A 15,309-nucleotide genomic window follows, 5' to 3' on the forward strand; every position below is an offset into this window, starting at 1 on the left:
TAATAATTTCAGCTTCTTGATAAAAGATCTCGTGCAGCCTTCCAATCAACCCCAGCTGGACTGGTTACTCTTTGTGCTGCATTTTTATTAGCTGCCATTATCCTGTGAAACCATCCGTTGGTCTCACATTGAATCCCTCATGGCCTATATGTTGAGTTTTCTTGCCTTCTTTCTTGACTTCCTCTTTTTTGATGGAGTGCATCTTTCCATTGCCATCTGATAAAGGATGTTTGAGGCATGCTCTTTAATTTTTTTTAGATCTTGAATATCTAAACTGTTCTTTTGTTTTTTTTACCTTCCTACATGTTTGAAAGCATGGCAAAATGGAAATCATTTTCTCTCAAACTATTAAAAGCATCACTCCGTAGTCTTATAGTTTTCTTTCTTGACTGTTCTGCTTAGTGGATTTAGAAGAAGCTCAAATGTAAGCATAGTTGCAGCAAACTCTGAAAATTCCTGGGAGTACCACCCTAGCCTAGACAAGCTTCCCTCCCTCTTCTCATCCTTCCCTTCCCCTGGGAGTTCAAGCTGCTGTTCTGCCTCTTTGATAGCCCCATCAAAGAGGTGGCATCACAAAGGGAAACCCTCCCTCCTTTATCCAGTCACGTGATTCTGGGGTCCCTTCCCCACAAAGTCTCCCCTATCCCTGCTTCACCCAGATGTGAAGCCTACCTCCTCTTGTAGCCATTGCACTTTGCATTTGCCCTGTGATATATGCTATCGTGTGCTATGCTTACTATCTGATCTCTGCATGTTCCCTCCTAAACTCCTTAAGCACAGAGGTCAAGTCTTTAGGATTCCCATCTCTGGGAAGCCACACGTGTCCAGACCTAATGGGACCCAAATCCTTCTGGGCAGGTTAAAGACAGAAGTAGACAGGACACATGGGCCATCATATTGAAAACACTTGTCCAAATAATTCAGAGAGAAAGTTGTTCCTTCCTCAGGGGATGCTAAAGACTCCAAGGAACAGCCTGGGGCACAGTCTTTCCCCCTCATTCCAGACCTGAGCTAACACTTGCCTTAAGCCCCCTCTGAGATGAGGTTTCCATGATAAAGAGCAAACACTTAGTATATATCTGCAAAGTTGAAGTGCTTCAGCGATTTTAACTTATTTAATCCTTATGAAGATACTATGAGATGGATTCTATTATCCCCATTCTACAGATAAGGAATAGAGAGGCTTAAGTAACTTCCTCAAAGTCATCCAACTGGTTAAGGCAGACCTGGGTGCAAACTTTCCCGCATCCATTTTTGTTCGGAGGCCTGGATTTTGGTTGGGGCTTAACCACTTTGGTGTCCGTGGATAACTCTCTGGAGGAGGCATGCTGCTTTCTTCCTGCCATCACACATCCCCACAGATTTCTTTTGAGGAGCTGCCATCTCACCTCTATGCTGTGGGGCAAGGCTGATCCTGCCCCTCAGGCCCAGCAACCAGCTTTTTTGTCGTCCCTGGCCACAGTGGTTGGTTCGGGGATGAGAATATGACCTGTTCCTCAGTAATGAAATCGGAGACTTTTGTGGGAACTATTGGTAAATAACAGCTTTCCTCTGGCATTGCAATTTATAAGATGATTTGAGTCCAGAGTTTCCAGAGGTCCCTTTACAGAGGTAGTCTGCCTGAAATGAAGCACACCCAGAAGAAAGTAGGGCTGGGAAACAGAGAAAGTGAGATGCCAATTCTTGGTGACATCATTTCAGGCCCCTGGATCTCCTTGTGCATGAATGAGGTCCTGGACGCTGCACCTGGTGGTCTGGGTTGCTGGTGACCCACGGGAGCCCACTGGAGGGGCAGCTCACCCAGAGTTCTGGCTGATATAGAGGCTGGGATGCAGTTTACTCATCTATCAACTGCAGGTCCCAATGCACAGCACCATTCCTTACACAGCAGGGGTCAGTTAGGATAGGCAACCAACCCTTGTCCTAATTGTAGAAGGCCCCTCGGCAACCTCGACCTGGGTGAGGAGCCCCCAGGAAGATCACAACCCTAAAGCATCTCCCCTTCTCTTCCGTCCCTAAGCCCTACATGAGCTGTAGCTTTCCCTAGACTGTATCTTCATTTACTCACTCATTAATCTCGTAATTACTGTTAATTCCTCCAGACACTGCGTGATGCTCTGAGGATAAGACAGAAAGCAAGACACAGAAACTTCCCTTGCTGGGAAGACCCAAAGGAACTACCAGCAGTCATGATAAAATGTGATATGGATGTGCCCCAATGTGCACAATTTGGGGGTGGGGTGGATATGTTCATGCAAGCTCAATGGGGAAGTAACAGGCTCAGCTCAGGGACCAAGGAAGACTTCCAAATATGAGAGGCAGTGAGCCAGGCAAAGTGGGGTGAGGGAAAACATCCAAAGCTAATGGAAAGTGAGAAGGAGAAAGAAAGCATGGGGTCCCCAAAACTTTCAAGTTCAGGGGTAAATGTCAGGAGTTAAGTCTGGAGAGAGCAAATCTTGGGGGCCTGGCCAGCAGCCTCGAGGACTGGGTCTCGGGACCATTGAAGGAGGTTAAGCAGTGAGTGGTCAATTGACCATGGGCTGGGCACCATCCAAGAAGGCTGGGTGGGTCCAGGGCTCGTGCTGCCTATCAGTAGGCACAGAGGCCAATTTTGGTGCAGACTTGATAAGGAATTTCTATCTTCAGGGGTTTCCTAATGAAAAGGAAACGACATGAAAAAGGAAAGCTTGGAGTCATTCCCAGTTACTTATGAGTACTGTGTTAGCACAGATGGGCATCTCAAAAGGGGTGCCCCAAGGGTGCTGTCTCCACCTGCTCCACAGCCCACCTCCACACAGCTGATTTAGGGGGTTCAGGACATCAGAAATTGTGCTGGTGCCAACATCATCACGGCCACATAGCTGCTGGAGAGTCCTAGAATGTCAGAGAACAGAGGGCCTGGAGAACTGCCCCCAGGCTCCAAATGATGATCTGTGGCATTTTCAAGCATCTACACCAAGATGAAAACAATACGGATGTGGGGTTAAGTTTTTCATAAAACTAATAGTTTTCATAAAACTATTTCATAATAGTTTTCATAAAACTATTCCATTTAAAGATATAAACTTATTCTGAAATCAGGCTTCTCCTATTCTGTTGGTATTAAAATGTTCTTTATAATGAAATTATAGAATTATAGAATTATAACCTTAATTATAGGTTAAGCCTATAATTTGGCCACAAAAAGAAAATGACTACTCCATGGAAGACCCACAGTTTTTTTTCCTTTTGTAATTATTGTAAAATGCACATAACTTAAAACTTAGCATTTTTAACCATTTTAACCATTTTTAATTGCACCATTCAGTGACATTAAGTACATTCATTCACAGTGAATATCTATCCACCTCCACTATTTCCAGAATTTTTTCACCATACAGATCCTCTGTACATATTAAGCAACAACTCCCCCCATTAGAATATATATATATATATATAATGGCTATAGGGAAATAAGAACCCCTGAGCTAATCCAGCTGTCTCCTTTCACAGATAAGGTGAGGCCGCAGTGGTGAAGTTTGCCCAAAGTTACAGAGCTAGTTAGTGGCAAAAACAGTCCTGGAACCTGAGCCTTCTGATGCTGGGCTCCCTCCTGCCCTTCTCAGAACAGGAGTGGGGAGGAGAGTGCAGGTGTGATATGAAGAACACGGAATTGACTGGCACTAAAGTTGGCAAATCTTTGAAAACTCACCAGGAGAATATATGTCTTGTGTTGCCATCAGATTAGATACATCAATTTTGGTCCTGAAGTTGTAACATTTAAGGGGCCATGACATCCCCCTTCTACCTTCTGCTTCTACTACTTGGATACTCCTGGGTTTCTTCCCTGTTCCAATAGGAAGCTCTTGATTTATTTTCAGCTGCTTTGGGGGGTAGAGAAAAACACCCTCATGCAATGGGGGTAAATAAATGCTCTTACACAGAAATGATGGATGGAATCCTGTCCCCCACAAGGACATGTTCAAGTCCCAACCCTGGGTCCTATGTCTGTGACCCCATTCGTAAATAGGACCTTTGAAGATATTTTAGTTAAGATGAGGCCAAACTGAATCCCGGTGGGCCCTTTTCCAGTACGATTGGGGGAAATTTGGACACAGTAGTAGGAGCAGGCAGAGACAGACAGATGGCCACGTGATGGAGGTGGAGACTGAGCTTTGGATGGCCAGCAAACCACCACCAGAGCCCCACAAACTTCAGAGAAAGCATGATCCTGCCGAAACCTTGATTCTGGACTTCTAGTTTCCAATACGTGAGATAATACATTCCTGTGGTTTAAGCCAACCCGTGTGTGGTGTTTGTTACAGTAGCCCTGGCAGACTGAAGCCGCAGGGTCAGTGTGAAAGCTGCCCCAACCTTGAACATCTCCCGATAAAGTCAAGGTGTGAGAAAATCCGTGTGCAGATGAGCTCTTAGAATCATTATAAAATCTCCCATCTTCTTCCCAAACTTTAATTAACAGAGCTTCTTAGGGAAATACAGACCGAGTAACAGATTCTTAACTAGCTTGATACAAGCAGGCGCCTCTAGATTGATTTGAAAGCATCATGTGGGGTCTCGGGAGCAGGGTCTTATGTTTTTCATGATTCCTCAGCATGGGGGACAATCTTTCTGCATTCCTGATGGGAGGATGGCAGCAGGATAAGGCATTTCTTAAGGCTTCATGTATTTTTTTGCCAAGTAAATGTAATGGTAAATGAAATTGGGAAGAAAAAGAAAAACCAGATGACATTTCTCACACCAATCTCATGCTGAGAATGTATTGCTCTGGAAGAATCCATTACCTTCAGACAAAAAAGTCAAAGTTTTTGAAAAATAATATTCATTCACATCTCCAGCAAAAACTCTAAATGTGCTTTCACAGGCCTCAGGGAGCAAAATTATATTGGGTGCATTTAACTAGTAACCATGTTGATAGCAGGCTATGCCTGATGAGCAGAGGTGGCTGAGGTCACTAAAAAAGCACTGGAATTTTTTTTCTAACAGTTCTAAATAGATGTCTCATGACTGGGGCATGGCTTAGGACTTAAAGCTTTAGTGGTTGAAGCCCCTGGGGACAGAGGTGGAGAGACCAGTAGCCTGTCTGAGACTGCACATAAGGCCCCTCTTTTTGTGGCATCCATCCTTCTGGTCTTGGAAATAGTCACCATAGGTGCCCTGCTTATGGTTGAACACCTGCTGGTTATTCTCCACCAGACCATCCAGCTTCTTGGCCTGCTGCAGAGCCAAGTCCTACTGGACAGTGGGCTTGGTGAGATGCATCACCATTGCCTATGTTGGCTGGTCCAGAAAGGACATCATCTTCTCATTCCTGGTCATCTTGCTGATGATGGAGTGCACAGTGGGCAGGACCAACTCAGACATGCTGGACAGTGTCTCCATGCTTTTGGAGGTCCCCAGGGACTCTTCCTCAATTTTCCTAACTGGCATGGTGCAGACTTTGTTAGCCTCAGAGGAAAAGCCCCTGTGCTGGTGTGAAAGTGTTTTGTACTCCAGAAAAGCCATATTCTTCTAATCCAATCTCAGGGGGCAGACCTATCATTGGGTGGGGCCTTTTGGTTTGGTTATTTCCATGGAGATGGGACCCTGCCCATTCAAGTTGGGTCTTAATCAGCTCACGGGAGCCTTTAAGAGGGAAACATTTTGGAGAAAGCTCAGACACAGAAGTTGGAGAATAAAAGAAGATGCCCCAGCAGAAATCAGAAAGATCCACAGGAGCTCAGAAAGCTATTTGAAACCAGCAGTTGGGAGTGAAGGACAGAAGATGACTCCATGTGCCTTCTCATGTGACAGAGAAATACCAGATGCCAGCTGTCTTTCCTCCAAGAAGGCATCCTCTTGTTGCTTTAATTTGGACATTTTTATGGCTTTAGGATCGTAATTTGTAACTTAATGAGTCCCCTTTGTAAAAGCTGATCCATTTCTGGTATATAACATTCTGGCAGCTTTAGCAAACTGAAACAGCTCCACACATTGCTATTTATCTTCTCATTGACGATAAAACTGTGGCAGGTCTTTCAGTTCCCCATCTTCATGGCCTCGCAGGCAGAAACTACATGTTCCCTCATTGCCTCAGAGGGACCCAACAAGGACTGTCGCTCGCCCACCCACAGCTGGGTGGAATTGCTTGTTGATCATGCATTGGTGAGTGTCGCTCTTGTGGGCGGCCATGTAGGGGCTCTCCAGGAGCATGGCAGATACCAGATAGACAAATGCCAGTAGCTCCAGGTTGATGGGCAGGTAGAAGGACATCTGGGTCCTGCTCAACCTTCTCCTGGTTGGACTCCTACAGGCTACACAACAACAGACCCTGGCCCAGAAGCTCCTTGACCCAGCCACTGGATTGGATGTCTAGCAGGGCATTGTGCACACCCTTGGTCAGGCCTTGGTAGAAAGCACAGATGCCCCAGCTGCACCGTGGTGCAGTTGTACAGGATCTATATGGGCAGGTCTGCAGGCTGGACATTGTTTTATAGGTGGCTCATGAGCACAGGGTCCTTGGCTTGGAACCAGCAGGAGCACAGCATGTGGTGGTAGATGTGGCAGAAGATGCAGCACATGCGGATCCAATCTGTGTGGTCTTTGAAGCAGATGCACTTGCACGGTCTCTCCATCAGCACAGCCTGGTCCTCATCCAAATTTTCTGCCTGGTCTTGCTCAGACTTTGAGGGTCCCTAAGGGAGGATGAGCTGCTCTTATGGGCCTTGTAATAAAATTTGTAATAGTGTGGGGGATGCACCTCAAGTAGACATGACAGAGCTCCTCAGTCATGCCCTTTCTCCTCCAGGTCACGCTGCACACACTCAATGATGGCACACACCTGAGGCACTGAGATTTTCAACCCCACATGTTGTCACCAGCCTCCAAGTAGGCTCATGGTAATTCTTTCCTCTTGGTTTCCCACCCTCATGTGACCAATCTTTTTTGATAAAATGAGAATGTGTGACATATAAGACCAACTCACAAAAGACAGTGTATTTTCATTTTACTCTCAAGTCAGTCATCCTTGGGGAATCCAGCCACCATGTCACGAAAAAAAAACCTCAAGCAGCCCAATGGAAAGAGTCACCTGGAAAAGGAAATAAGGAACTGAGGCCTCCTGCAAATGGTCAGCAAAAGCTGCACAGCCATCTTGGACCCCAATTCTCCAACCATCAAGATGACTGCAACCCCCATCAACAACTGGACTGACCCAATGCAGAACCACATAGCTAAGTTGTTCCTGAATTCATGACCCACAGAAAGTGTATGAGATAATAATGGCTACTGTTGGGTTAAGACATTAAGCTTGGGATTAATTTGTTACCCAGCAATAGATAGCAAATACACCATTCTTTTCAGCTGACTGCGTAATTTTTTCCCCAAGTATCTTCTGAGGAGGAGTGGCATTTCACATAATATTCTTACTGAAGTACTAGCCAGTATGCATGGCTTGAGACTGCCAGAGTCTCTGATCTTAGATACAAGGGCCCCACGATACACCAAAACATGATTATTCATATGATAGTGCCTTGTATTTGGAGGAGAAGCATGCTTTTTGCACTCCTCTCTTTAATTAATTCCAGTCTTAGAAAAAAATGAAACTGAGTCAAGTTAGGAGAATGTGAGCTCTGTTATGATCTCCTTGCTCACACCTCTGTTTAGATACTTTCATTCTTCCCTCTTATTCCAGCTCAAACAGTACCTCCCCTGTCAATTTTGCTGTCTATGGTCCCTAATCAGATTGTTCCATTGTCTTGATCACATAGCTTCACAATTTCTTCACTTCTTAAGCCATGAGATTCTCGTCACTTTGCCTCTGGAATGTCCAACCATTTGCCTGGCACATTTTTAATATTTACAAGGAGAATAGATATAAATAACAGTGGGGGCTAAAACTTCATTCCTATGGGACTCATTATACAAATCTGATCACTTTGCCTTTAGGAAGAGTTTATAAAAGACTGGTATTCTTCTTTATATATTTAGTAGAACTCAGTAAATCCATCTGGGTTTGGAATTTAGTTTTTAAATTATTGTTTCAATTTCATTACTTGTTATATGTCTACTCATATTTTCTCTTTCTTCAAAAAGAAATTTCAGTAGCTTGTGCTTTCTAGAAATTTGTCCATTTCATATAAGTTATCTAATTTGTTGGCAAACAATTGTCCATAGTATTCTCTTATAATCCTCTTCATTTCTGTGACTGATATCCCCTTTCATTCCTGATCATATGTAGTATTTGAGTCTTCTCTTTTTTTTTCTTACTCAGTCTTTATTTGGTTGATCATTTCAAAGAACAAAGTTTTGATTTTCTTGTTATTCTCTAATTTTTCTTTTCTCTAATTAATTTCCAACCTGATATTCATTATTCCCTTCCTTCTGCTTGTTTTAGTTTAGTTTGCTCTTCTGTTTCTTTCTTCTTTACTGGAAGTTTTAGATATATATTTGAGATCTTTCTTTTTTAATATAGGCATTTGCAGGTATAAATCTCACCCCAAAACACTGCTTTAGCTGCATCCCATAAGTTTTGGTATATTGTGTTTTCACTTTTAATTGTTTCAAAGTATTTTTTAATTTTCCACTTGGTTTCTTGGTTATTACAGATATTATTGCTCAATTTCACAAATTTGTGAATTTCCCAACTTTCCTTTCTGTTATTGATTTTTAATTTCATTCACTGCAGTTGAATAATTGTATGGTTTTTATCCTTTCCAGTTTATTGAGGCTTGTTTTATGACCTAGCATATGGTCTATCCTGGAGTATGTTCCATGTGTACTTGAAAAGGATGTATATTCCAATGTTTGGTTGTTATGCGTTATATATTCCAATGTTTGGTTGTTATGCGTTAAAAGTCTGTTGGGTCTATTTGGTTCATAGTGTTGTTCAAGTCTAACTCTAGTTAATTTTCAGTCTAAACATCCTCTCCATTATTGAAAGTGAGTTATTGAAGTTTCCATCTATTATTTTGCTCTTCAATTCTGTCATTTTTAGCTTCATGTATTTTCAGGCTCTATTATTAGGTGTATTTTAATTGCTTTATCTTCCTGAAGGATTGACCTCATATCATTAAAAAACATTCCTCTTTATTTCTAGTAAAATTTTTGTTGGAAAGGGTCTTTTGTCTGATATCAGTAACATCACTCCAGATCTCTATGGTTGCTGCTTGCTGGTGAATGTTCTTTTATACTTTTACTTGCAATCTTGTGTTCTTGAATCTAAAGTGTGTCTCTTCTAGACAGCATATAATTGGATCTTTTTTATTTATCCTGTCTGACAGTCTCTGCCTGTTGACTGAATTTTTAATCCACTAACATGTAATGTTATTATCGATATGATTAGATTTACAGCTGCCATTTAGGTTTTGATTTTACATGTGTCCCATTCTTGTTCCTCTGTTTCTTACTTCTTTTGCCTTACGTGAATATATTCTAGTGTAAAACCTAAATTCTTTTAATTTTTTACTACAGTTTGGAGTTATTTTCCTAGTGGTTGCTCTAGGACTTACAACATACATCCCACGTATCAGAATCTACTTCAGATTTTTCCTACTTTTATTTTACTGAGATAAAGAAATGTCATTCCTATCTATCTCTATTTCCTCTTCAGTTTTTATGTGCTATCATTGTTACACTATATATTATACACATATTACAGCCTATAATATATTGTTATAATTATTACTTTGTATAATTTTTTTTTATTTTTCAGAAGAGAGCAAGTATGTATTTATAGAGTTGGCAATAATCCTTTTATTAACAGTTCTGGTTCTCTTCATTTCTTCCTATAGATTTGAGTTACCATCTGATGTCATTTCTTTACTCTTACTACAGCTTTGTTCCCACCTTCCTCTTTGTGCTGTCATTGTGAAATACATAATATTTTTTCATGTTATTGGCCCAATGGTACAATTGTATGCATATTGTTTTATGGAATTTATTTTTTAACTCAGTTAAGAAGAGAGAAAAAAGAGATGTGATTTTATTTTCTTTCCTCATTTCTACATAATTACCTTTATCATTGTTGTGCCAGTTTGAAGCTATTATGTACCCCAGAAGAGCCATGTCCTTTAATACTCATCTGATATTGCTGGGTGGAATCTTTTTCATTGTTTCCATGGAGATATGACCCACCCCATTGTGGGTGGTAACTTTTGATTAGATGGTGTGGTGGTTAGGTTCAGATGTCAGCTTGACCAGGTGAAGGTGCCTAGTTCTGCTGCTGTGAACATGAGCCAATGAGACATGAACCTCATCTGTTGCTGATTACATCAGCAGTCAGCTAGGAGGCATGCCTGCTGCAATGAATGATGTTTGATTTAATTGGCTGGATGCTTAAATGAGAGAGCTCAATGTGGCACAGCCCAAGCAGCTCAGCATACCTCATCTCAGCATTCACAGCTCAGCCCAGGCCTTTGGAGATACAGAAAGGAATCCCCCCTGGGAAAGATACAGAAGGAATCCCCCCTGGGAAAGATACAGGAATCCCCCCTGGGAGATACAGAAAGGAATCCCCCCTGTTGGAACCCAGAGGCCTGGAGAGAAGGCCAGCAGAGATTGCCCTGTGCCTTTCCCCTGTAAGAAAGAACTTCAGTTGAAAGTTAGCTGCTTTTCCTCTGAAGAACTATATGTTTTTAACTAGATAAATCCCCTTTTATTAAAAACCAATCCATCTCTGGTGTGTTACATTCTGGCAGTTTTGGCAGACTAAAGCAGATGGCTTCCATGGAGATGTGTCTCCACCCATTCAAGGTGGGGTTGCTTACTGGAGCCCTATAAGAGGGAACCATTTTGGAAAAAGCTAGAGAGTCACCAGGGAACCAATAGAGTCACAAGAACCAACAGAGCTCACAGAGCCAGAGACCTTTGGATTGAGGAGCGAAAGCTAGCAAATGTCACCATGTTCCCTCCCAGCTCTTCAGAGAGAAACCCTGAACTTCATCAGCGCTTTCTTTGGAGTTAAGGTAGCTTTCCCACAATGCCTTAAAATGGACATTTTCATGGCCTTAGAACTGTAAGCTTGCAACTTAATAAGTTCCCCTTTTAAAAGCTGTTCTGTTTCTGACATATCGCATTCTGGCAGCTTTAGCAAACTAGAACAAGTGTTCTTTGTTTGTTTGCATGTGTAGATTTAAATTACTTTCTGGTGTCACTTGATTTCAGCCTGAAGAACTTCCTTTAGTACATTTGTAAGGCAGGTTTGTTAACAATGAAATCTCTCAGTTTTAGTTTATCTAAAAAATGTCTTTATTTCACCTTCATTTTTAAATTTTTATATTTTTTAATTAAAGAAGTTGTAGGTTTCCAAAAAAAAGCCATACAAAATGTACAAAGTTCCCATAACAACCCCCCTACACACACACACACACATACAAGCAACATGCCCTAATTCTACACACTGCATTAGTGTGACATTTTTGTTACAACTGATGAAACAATATTATTGTAAGTATTAACTGTAATGTTTAGTTTACCAATGTAAACTATTTGTGTTGGACAGTCTTCTGGGTTTTTTTTAATTTTTAGTTTACAAACATGTATACAATCTAAAATTTCCCACTTTAAACAATTTCAAATACACAATTTAGTGGTGATAATTACAATCACAGTGAGGTGCTACCATCACCCACAATCCATTACTAACACACTTCAATCACCCCAAACAGAGATTCCATTCCAGTTAAGCATTAATTCCCATTCCCCCGCCCCATCGCAGCTCATGCTAACCTGTGTTCTAGTTTCTGACTCTACAAATTCAGATGTTCTAATTATTTCATGTCAGTGAGATCATACAATATTGGTCTTTTTGTTCCTGGCTTATTTTATTCCACATAACGTCTTCAAGGTTCATCCATGTTGTCGCATGTATTAGATCTACATTCCTTTTTACGGCTGAAAAAGATTCTGTTGTATGTATACATCACATGTGGTTTATCCATTCATCTATTGATGGGTATTGGGTTTGTATCCACTTTTGGCACTTGTGAGAAACACCGATGGAGCAGATGCCAGTTTGAGTCCCTTCTTTCAATTATTTTGGGTATTTACAGAAGGGGAATTGCATGGTCAAATGGTAATTTAATACTTAAACTTCTGATGAAACACCAAACTTGCAGCTTCTGTGGAAAACAGTTTGGCATTTGCAATCCTTTAATGGTTTTTTAGGGGTTTGATGAAAATGGTTCTGCCAGTTTTGCTGGTTGCCCAAAAATTCTGTGGGGAAAAGAAATGCTGGTGCATCTTTTACCACCATCTTGGTTGATAGGATGTCTGCCTTCATTTTGTTGTTGTTGCTGTTGTTAATATTTTTATTGTAAACAACAAACAAATGTACATACATTCTTGACATGGTTACAATCAATGGCTCATAATATCATCATATATTTGTGTATTCATCACCACGATCATTTTTTGAACATTTACATCTCTCCAGCAAAAGAAATAAAAAAGAAAAAACTCATAAATGCCACACCCCTCTCATTGACCACCAGTATTTCAATCCACTCGATTTACTTTAACCTTTATTTCCCCTATTATTTGTTTATTTAGTATTCATGTTTTTTACTTAACTGTCCATACTGTAGATGAAAGGAGTATCAGACACAAGGTTTTCACAATCACACCATCATGCTTGCAAAAGCTATATCATTATATAATCATCTTAAGAAACATGGATATTGGAACACAGCTCTACAGTTTCAGGCACTTACCTCTAGCCATTCTAATACACCATGAACTAAAAAGGGGATATCTATATAATGCATAAGAATAACCTCCAGGATAACCTCTTGACTCTTTTTGAAATCTCTCAGCCACTGACACTATTTTATCCTGCCTTCATTTTTTGTTTGTTTGTTTGTTTGGCTTGGGCAGGCTCTGGGAATCAAACCTGGGTCTCCGGCATGGCAGGCAAGAACTCTGCCTGCTGAGCCATTGTGGCCTGCCATGCCTTCATTTTTAAAAGATAGTTTTGCTGGACATAAGGTTCTAGATTCACCTTTTTTTTTTTTTTTCCTTTCAGCCCTTTGAATACGGCCTTCTGGTTTCCATTGTTTCTAAGGAGAAGAGAATTTAATAGGATTGAGTCAGTAATCTTATTAGGGATCTATTACATATGATGAGTTGTTTTTCACTTGCTGCTTTCAAGATTTTCTGTCTATTTTTGGCTTCCCACCTTTGACTAGGACTAGAATAGGTATGGATCTGTTTGTCACCTACTTGGATGTCATGGAACTTTTTGAATGTGAAGATGAATGTTTCTCAGCAAATTTGGGAGTTTTCAGATATTATTATTTGAATGCTTTTTCTGTTCCTTTCTCTCCTTTCCTTCTGGTACTTCCATTATAAATATATTGCTTTACTTAATGGTGTCCCACATTACTCTGAGGCTCAGTTCTTTTTTTGTCCTTGTTCTTCATATTGTGTAACCTCTATTGATCTATCTTCAGGTTTGCTAATTCTTTCTTCTGCCTACCCAAATCTACTGCTGAGTCTTTCTAGTGAATTTCTTTCTTTTACTGTGATTTTCAGTTCTAGAATTTCCATTTTATTCTACTTTATAATTTCTTTGCTTATATTTTCTATTTGATGAGACATTGTTATAGCTTCCTTTAATTCTTTAGACATGGTTTCCTTTATTCTTTGAACATATTTACAAGAGTTGCACAGCTGGATCTCAAGTCTCTATTGCCTTCTTTTTCCCTGTGAATGAGATATGCTTTCTTGTTTCTCTGCAGTTCTCATAATTTTTATTGAAAACTGGACATTTTGGATGATATATTACAGCAACTCTGGATACTGATCCTGTATTCTTGTTGTGTATTTGTTTAGTGGCTTGGCTTAACTAGTTCTATAAAGTCAATTTCCACCACTTTGTGCCGACTTTGATGTCCCTGCTCAAACTTTCCCCTCTCAATTTTACATTTACGTCTGGCTTCCTGGACATTGTGCAGACATGGTTGTCTCTGCTCAAACCTTTTCCCTTCCATGTTATCTATAAGCCTGTCTTCCTAGGGATTACCTCTGAGTCAGCACTGGTAGTAGTCTACCCCTGATTGGTCAGAGTTTGTGTGAAAGTTCCCCAAGCCAGTGAGGTTTTCACATTTTACTGTTAGATCTATGTGCGTCTGGAGATTACTTCATGGTACAGGAGTTTATAACTTTGCCCCACATTCATTCGGGGACGTGTAGCTCAGAAATGTCCTCCCCAGTCATTCTCAGAAGACTCAGCCTGGGTATGTGCAGGTGTTCCTGACCACCCAGGTTGACTGTGTTGTTACCTGGACTCTTTACTGCCTCTTCCTTATCTCCTCTTGGAGCATCCCCCCTAGTCTGCCTCTATTAATATCACACCAAGATGTTAGCTTCCACTAATTGTAATTGATTGCATTATTGTTATCTACAGTGCTATGCTCCACAGTCTGATCTAAATAAAGTAAAGCCCTTTGGCAGGGCTGGAATATTGCAGATCTTGAGAACTGCACCAACTTTCCCCTGGGCAGAACACCTGTGCTATGGATCAGGAAGGTGGGAGGGATAGAGAGCTCAGTCTTCCCTGACTGCCCCCACCGAGATGCACCCTACCGAGCTGGAGCTATGTGTATGAGGGTGAGAGCTGTGTCCTTCTACCTAGTATAAATCCTAAAGCAGCCCAGAGATGGAGCGATGGGATATGAGGTCTGCTGATGTTCATCAGCTCCCAAATCCACCCATAGTGTCACCTGCACTCCAGGAAGCTGACAGAGACAAGAACTGTTGCTCTGGGTCAAGCACACCAGAGCAGCTGTCCTGCAACACAGTGTAGTGTGGAACAGGTGACTGCAATTTTGCCACCTACCTCACCTAGGTCTTGCCTACACATGGGGTATTGAGGGAGGGAAAATGTGTACCCATGGGCACAGGACTTCTGCAACACAGAGCTGTGAAAATTGACATCTTCTGATATCCACCAGCTGTGGAATCCACTAGAATAGCTCTTCTACCCAGGGAGCTTGGCTGCTGAGCCTGCTGGAATGGTCTTTGGTGACACAGAGAGGTGGGGAGATGGGTACAGACCCTAGCTCAAATGCCAAGCAAGGGCCCCTCTGTTCTTACTGAGTTTCTATAGATTTTGTTGAAGATATGCTGTCAAATGGTTCTAAGCCCACTGATCCATCTCCAAAGACATTGACTGATGGTCTTTGCTAATTTTGACAACTTTAATAGATGGCTGTCTGGTGGAGAAGTTTCCCCAAGTTCTTCATCCTGCCATTCCACCTAAGATGTATTTTTAAGTGAAAAAAAAAAAAAGTAAAACAATATGTATTGTATGCTACCATTTGTGTAAAAATAACA

General features: G+C 41.3%; 1 pseudogene; it reads right to left on the reverse strand.

Annotated features, from left to right (window-relative positions):
- Positions 1–5,031: 5,031 nt before the first annotated feature.
- LOC143668755 (eukaryotic translation initiation factor 3 subunit C pseudogene) lies at positions 5,032–6,907 on the reverse strand (annotated as a pseudogene).
- Positions 6,908–15,309: the final 8,402 nt, after the last annotated feature.

The sequence above is a fragment of the Tamandua tetradactyla genome, chromosome 25 (assembly GCF_023851605.1).
Source record: "Tamandua tetradactyla isolate mTamTet1 chromosome 25, mTamTet1.pri, whole genome shotgun sequence".
NCBI classification, from domain to species: Eukaryota; Metazoa; Chordata; class Mammalia; order Pilosa; family Myrmecophagidae; genus Tamandua; species Tamandua tetradactyla.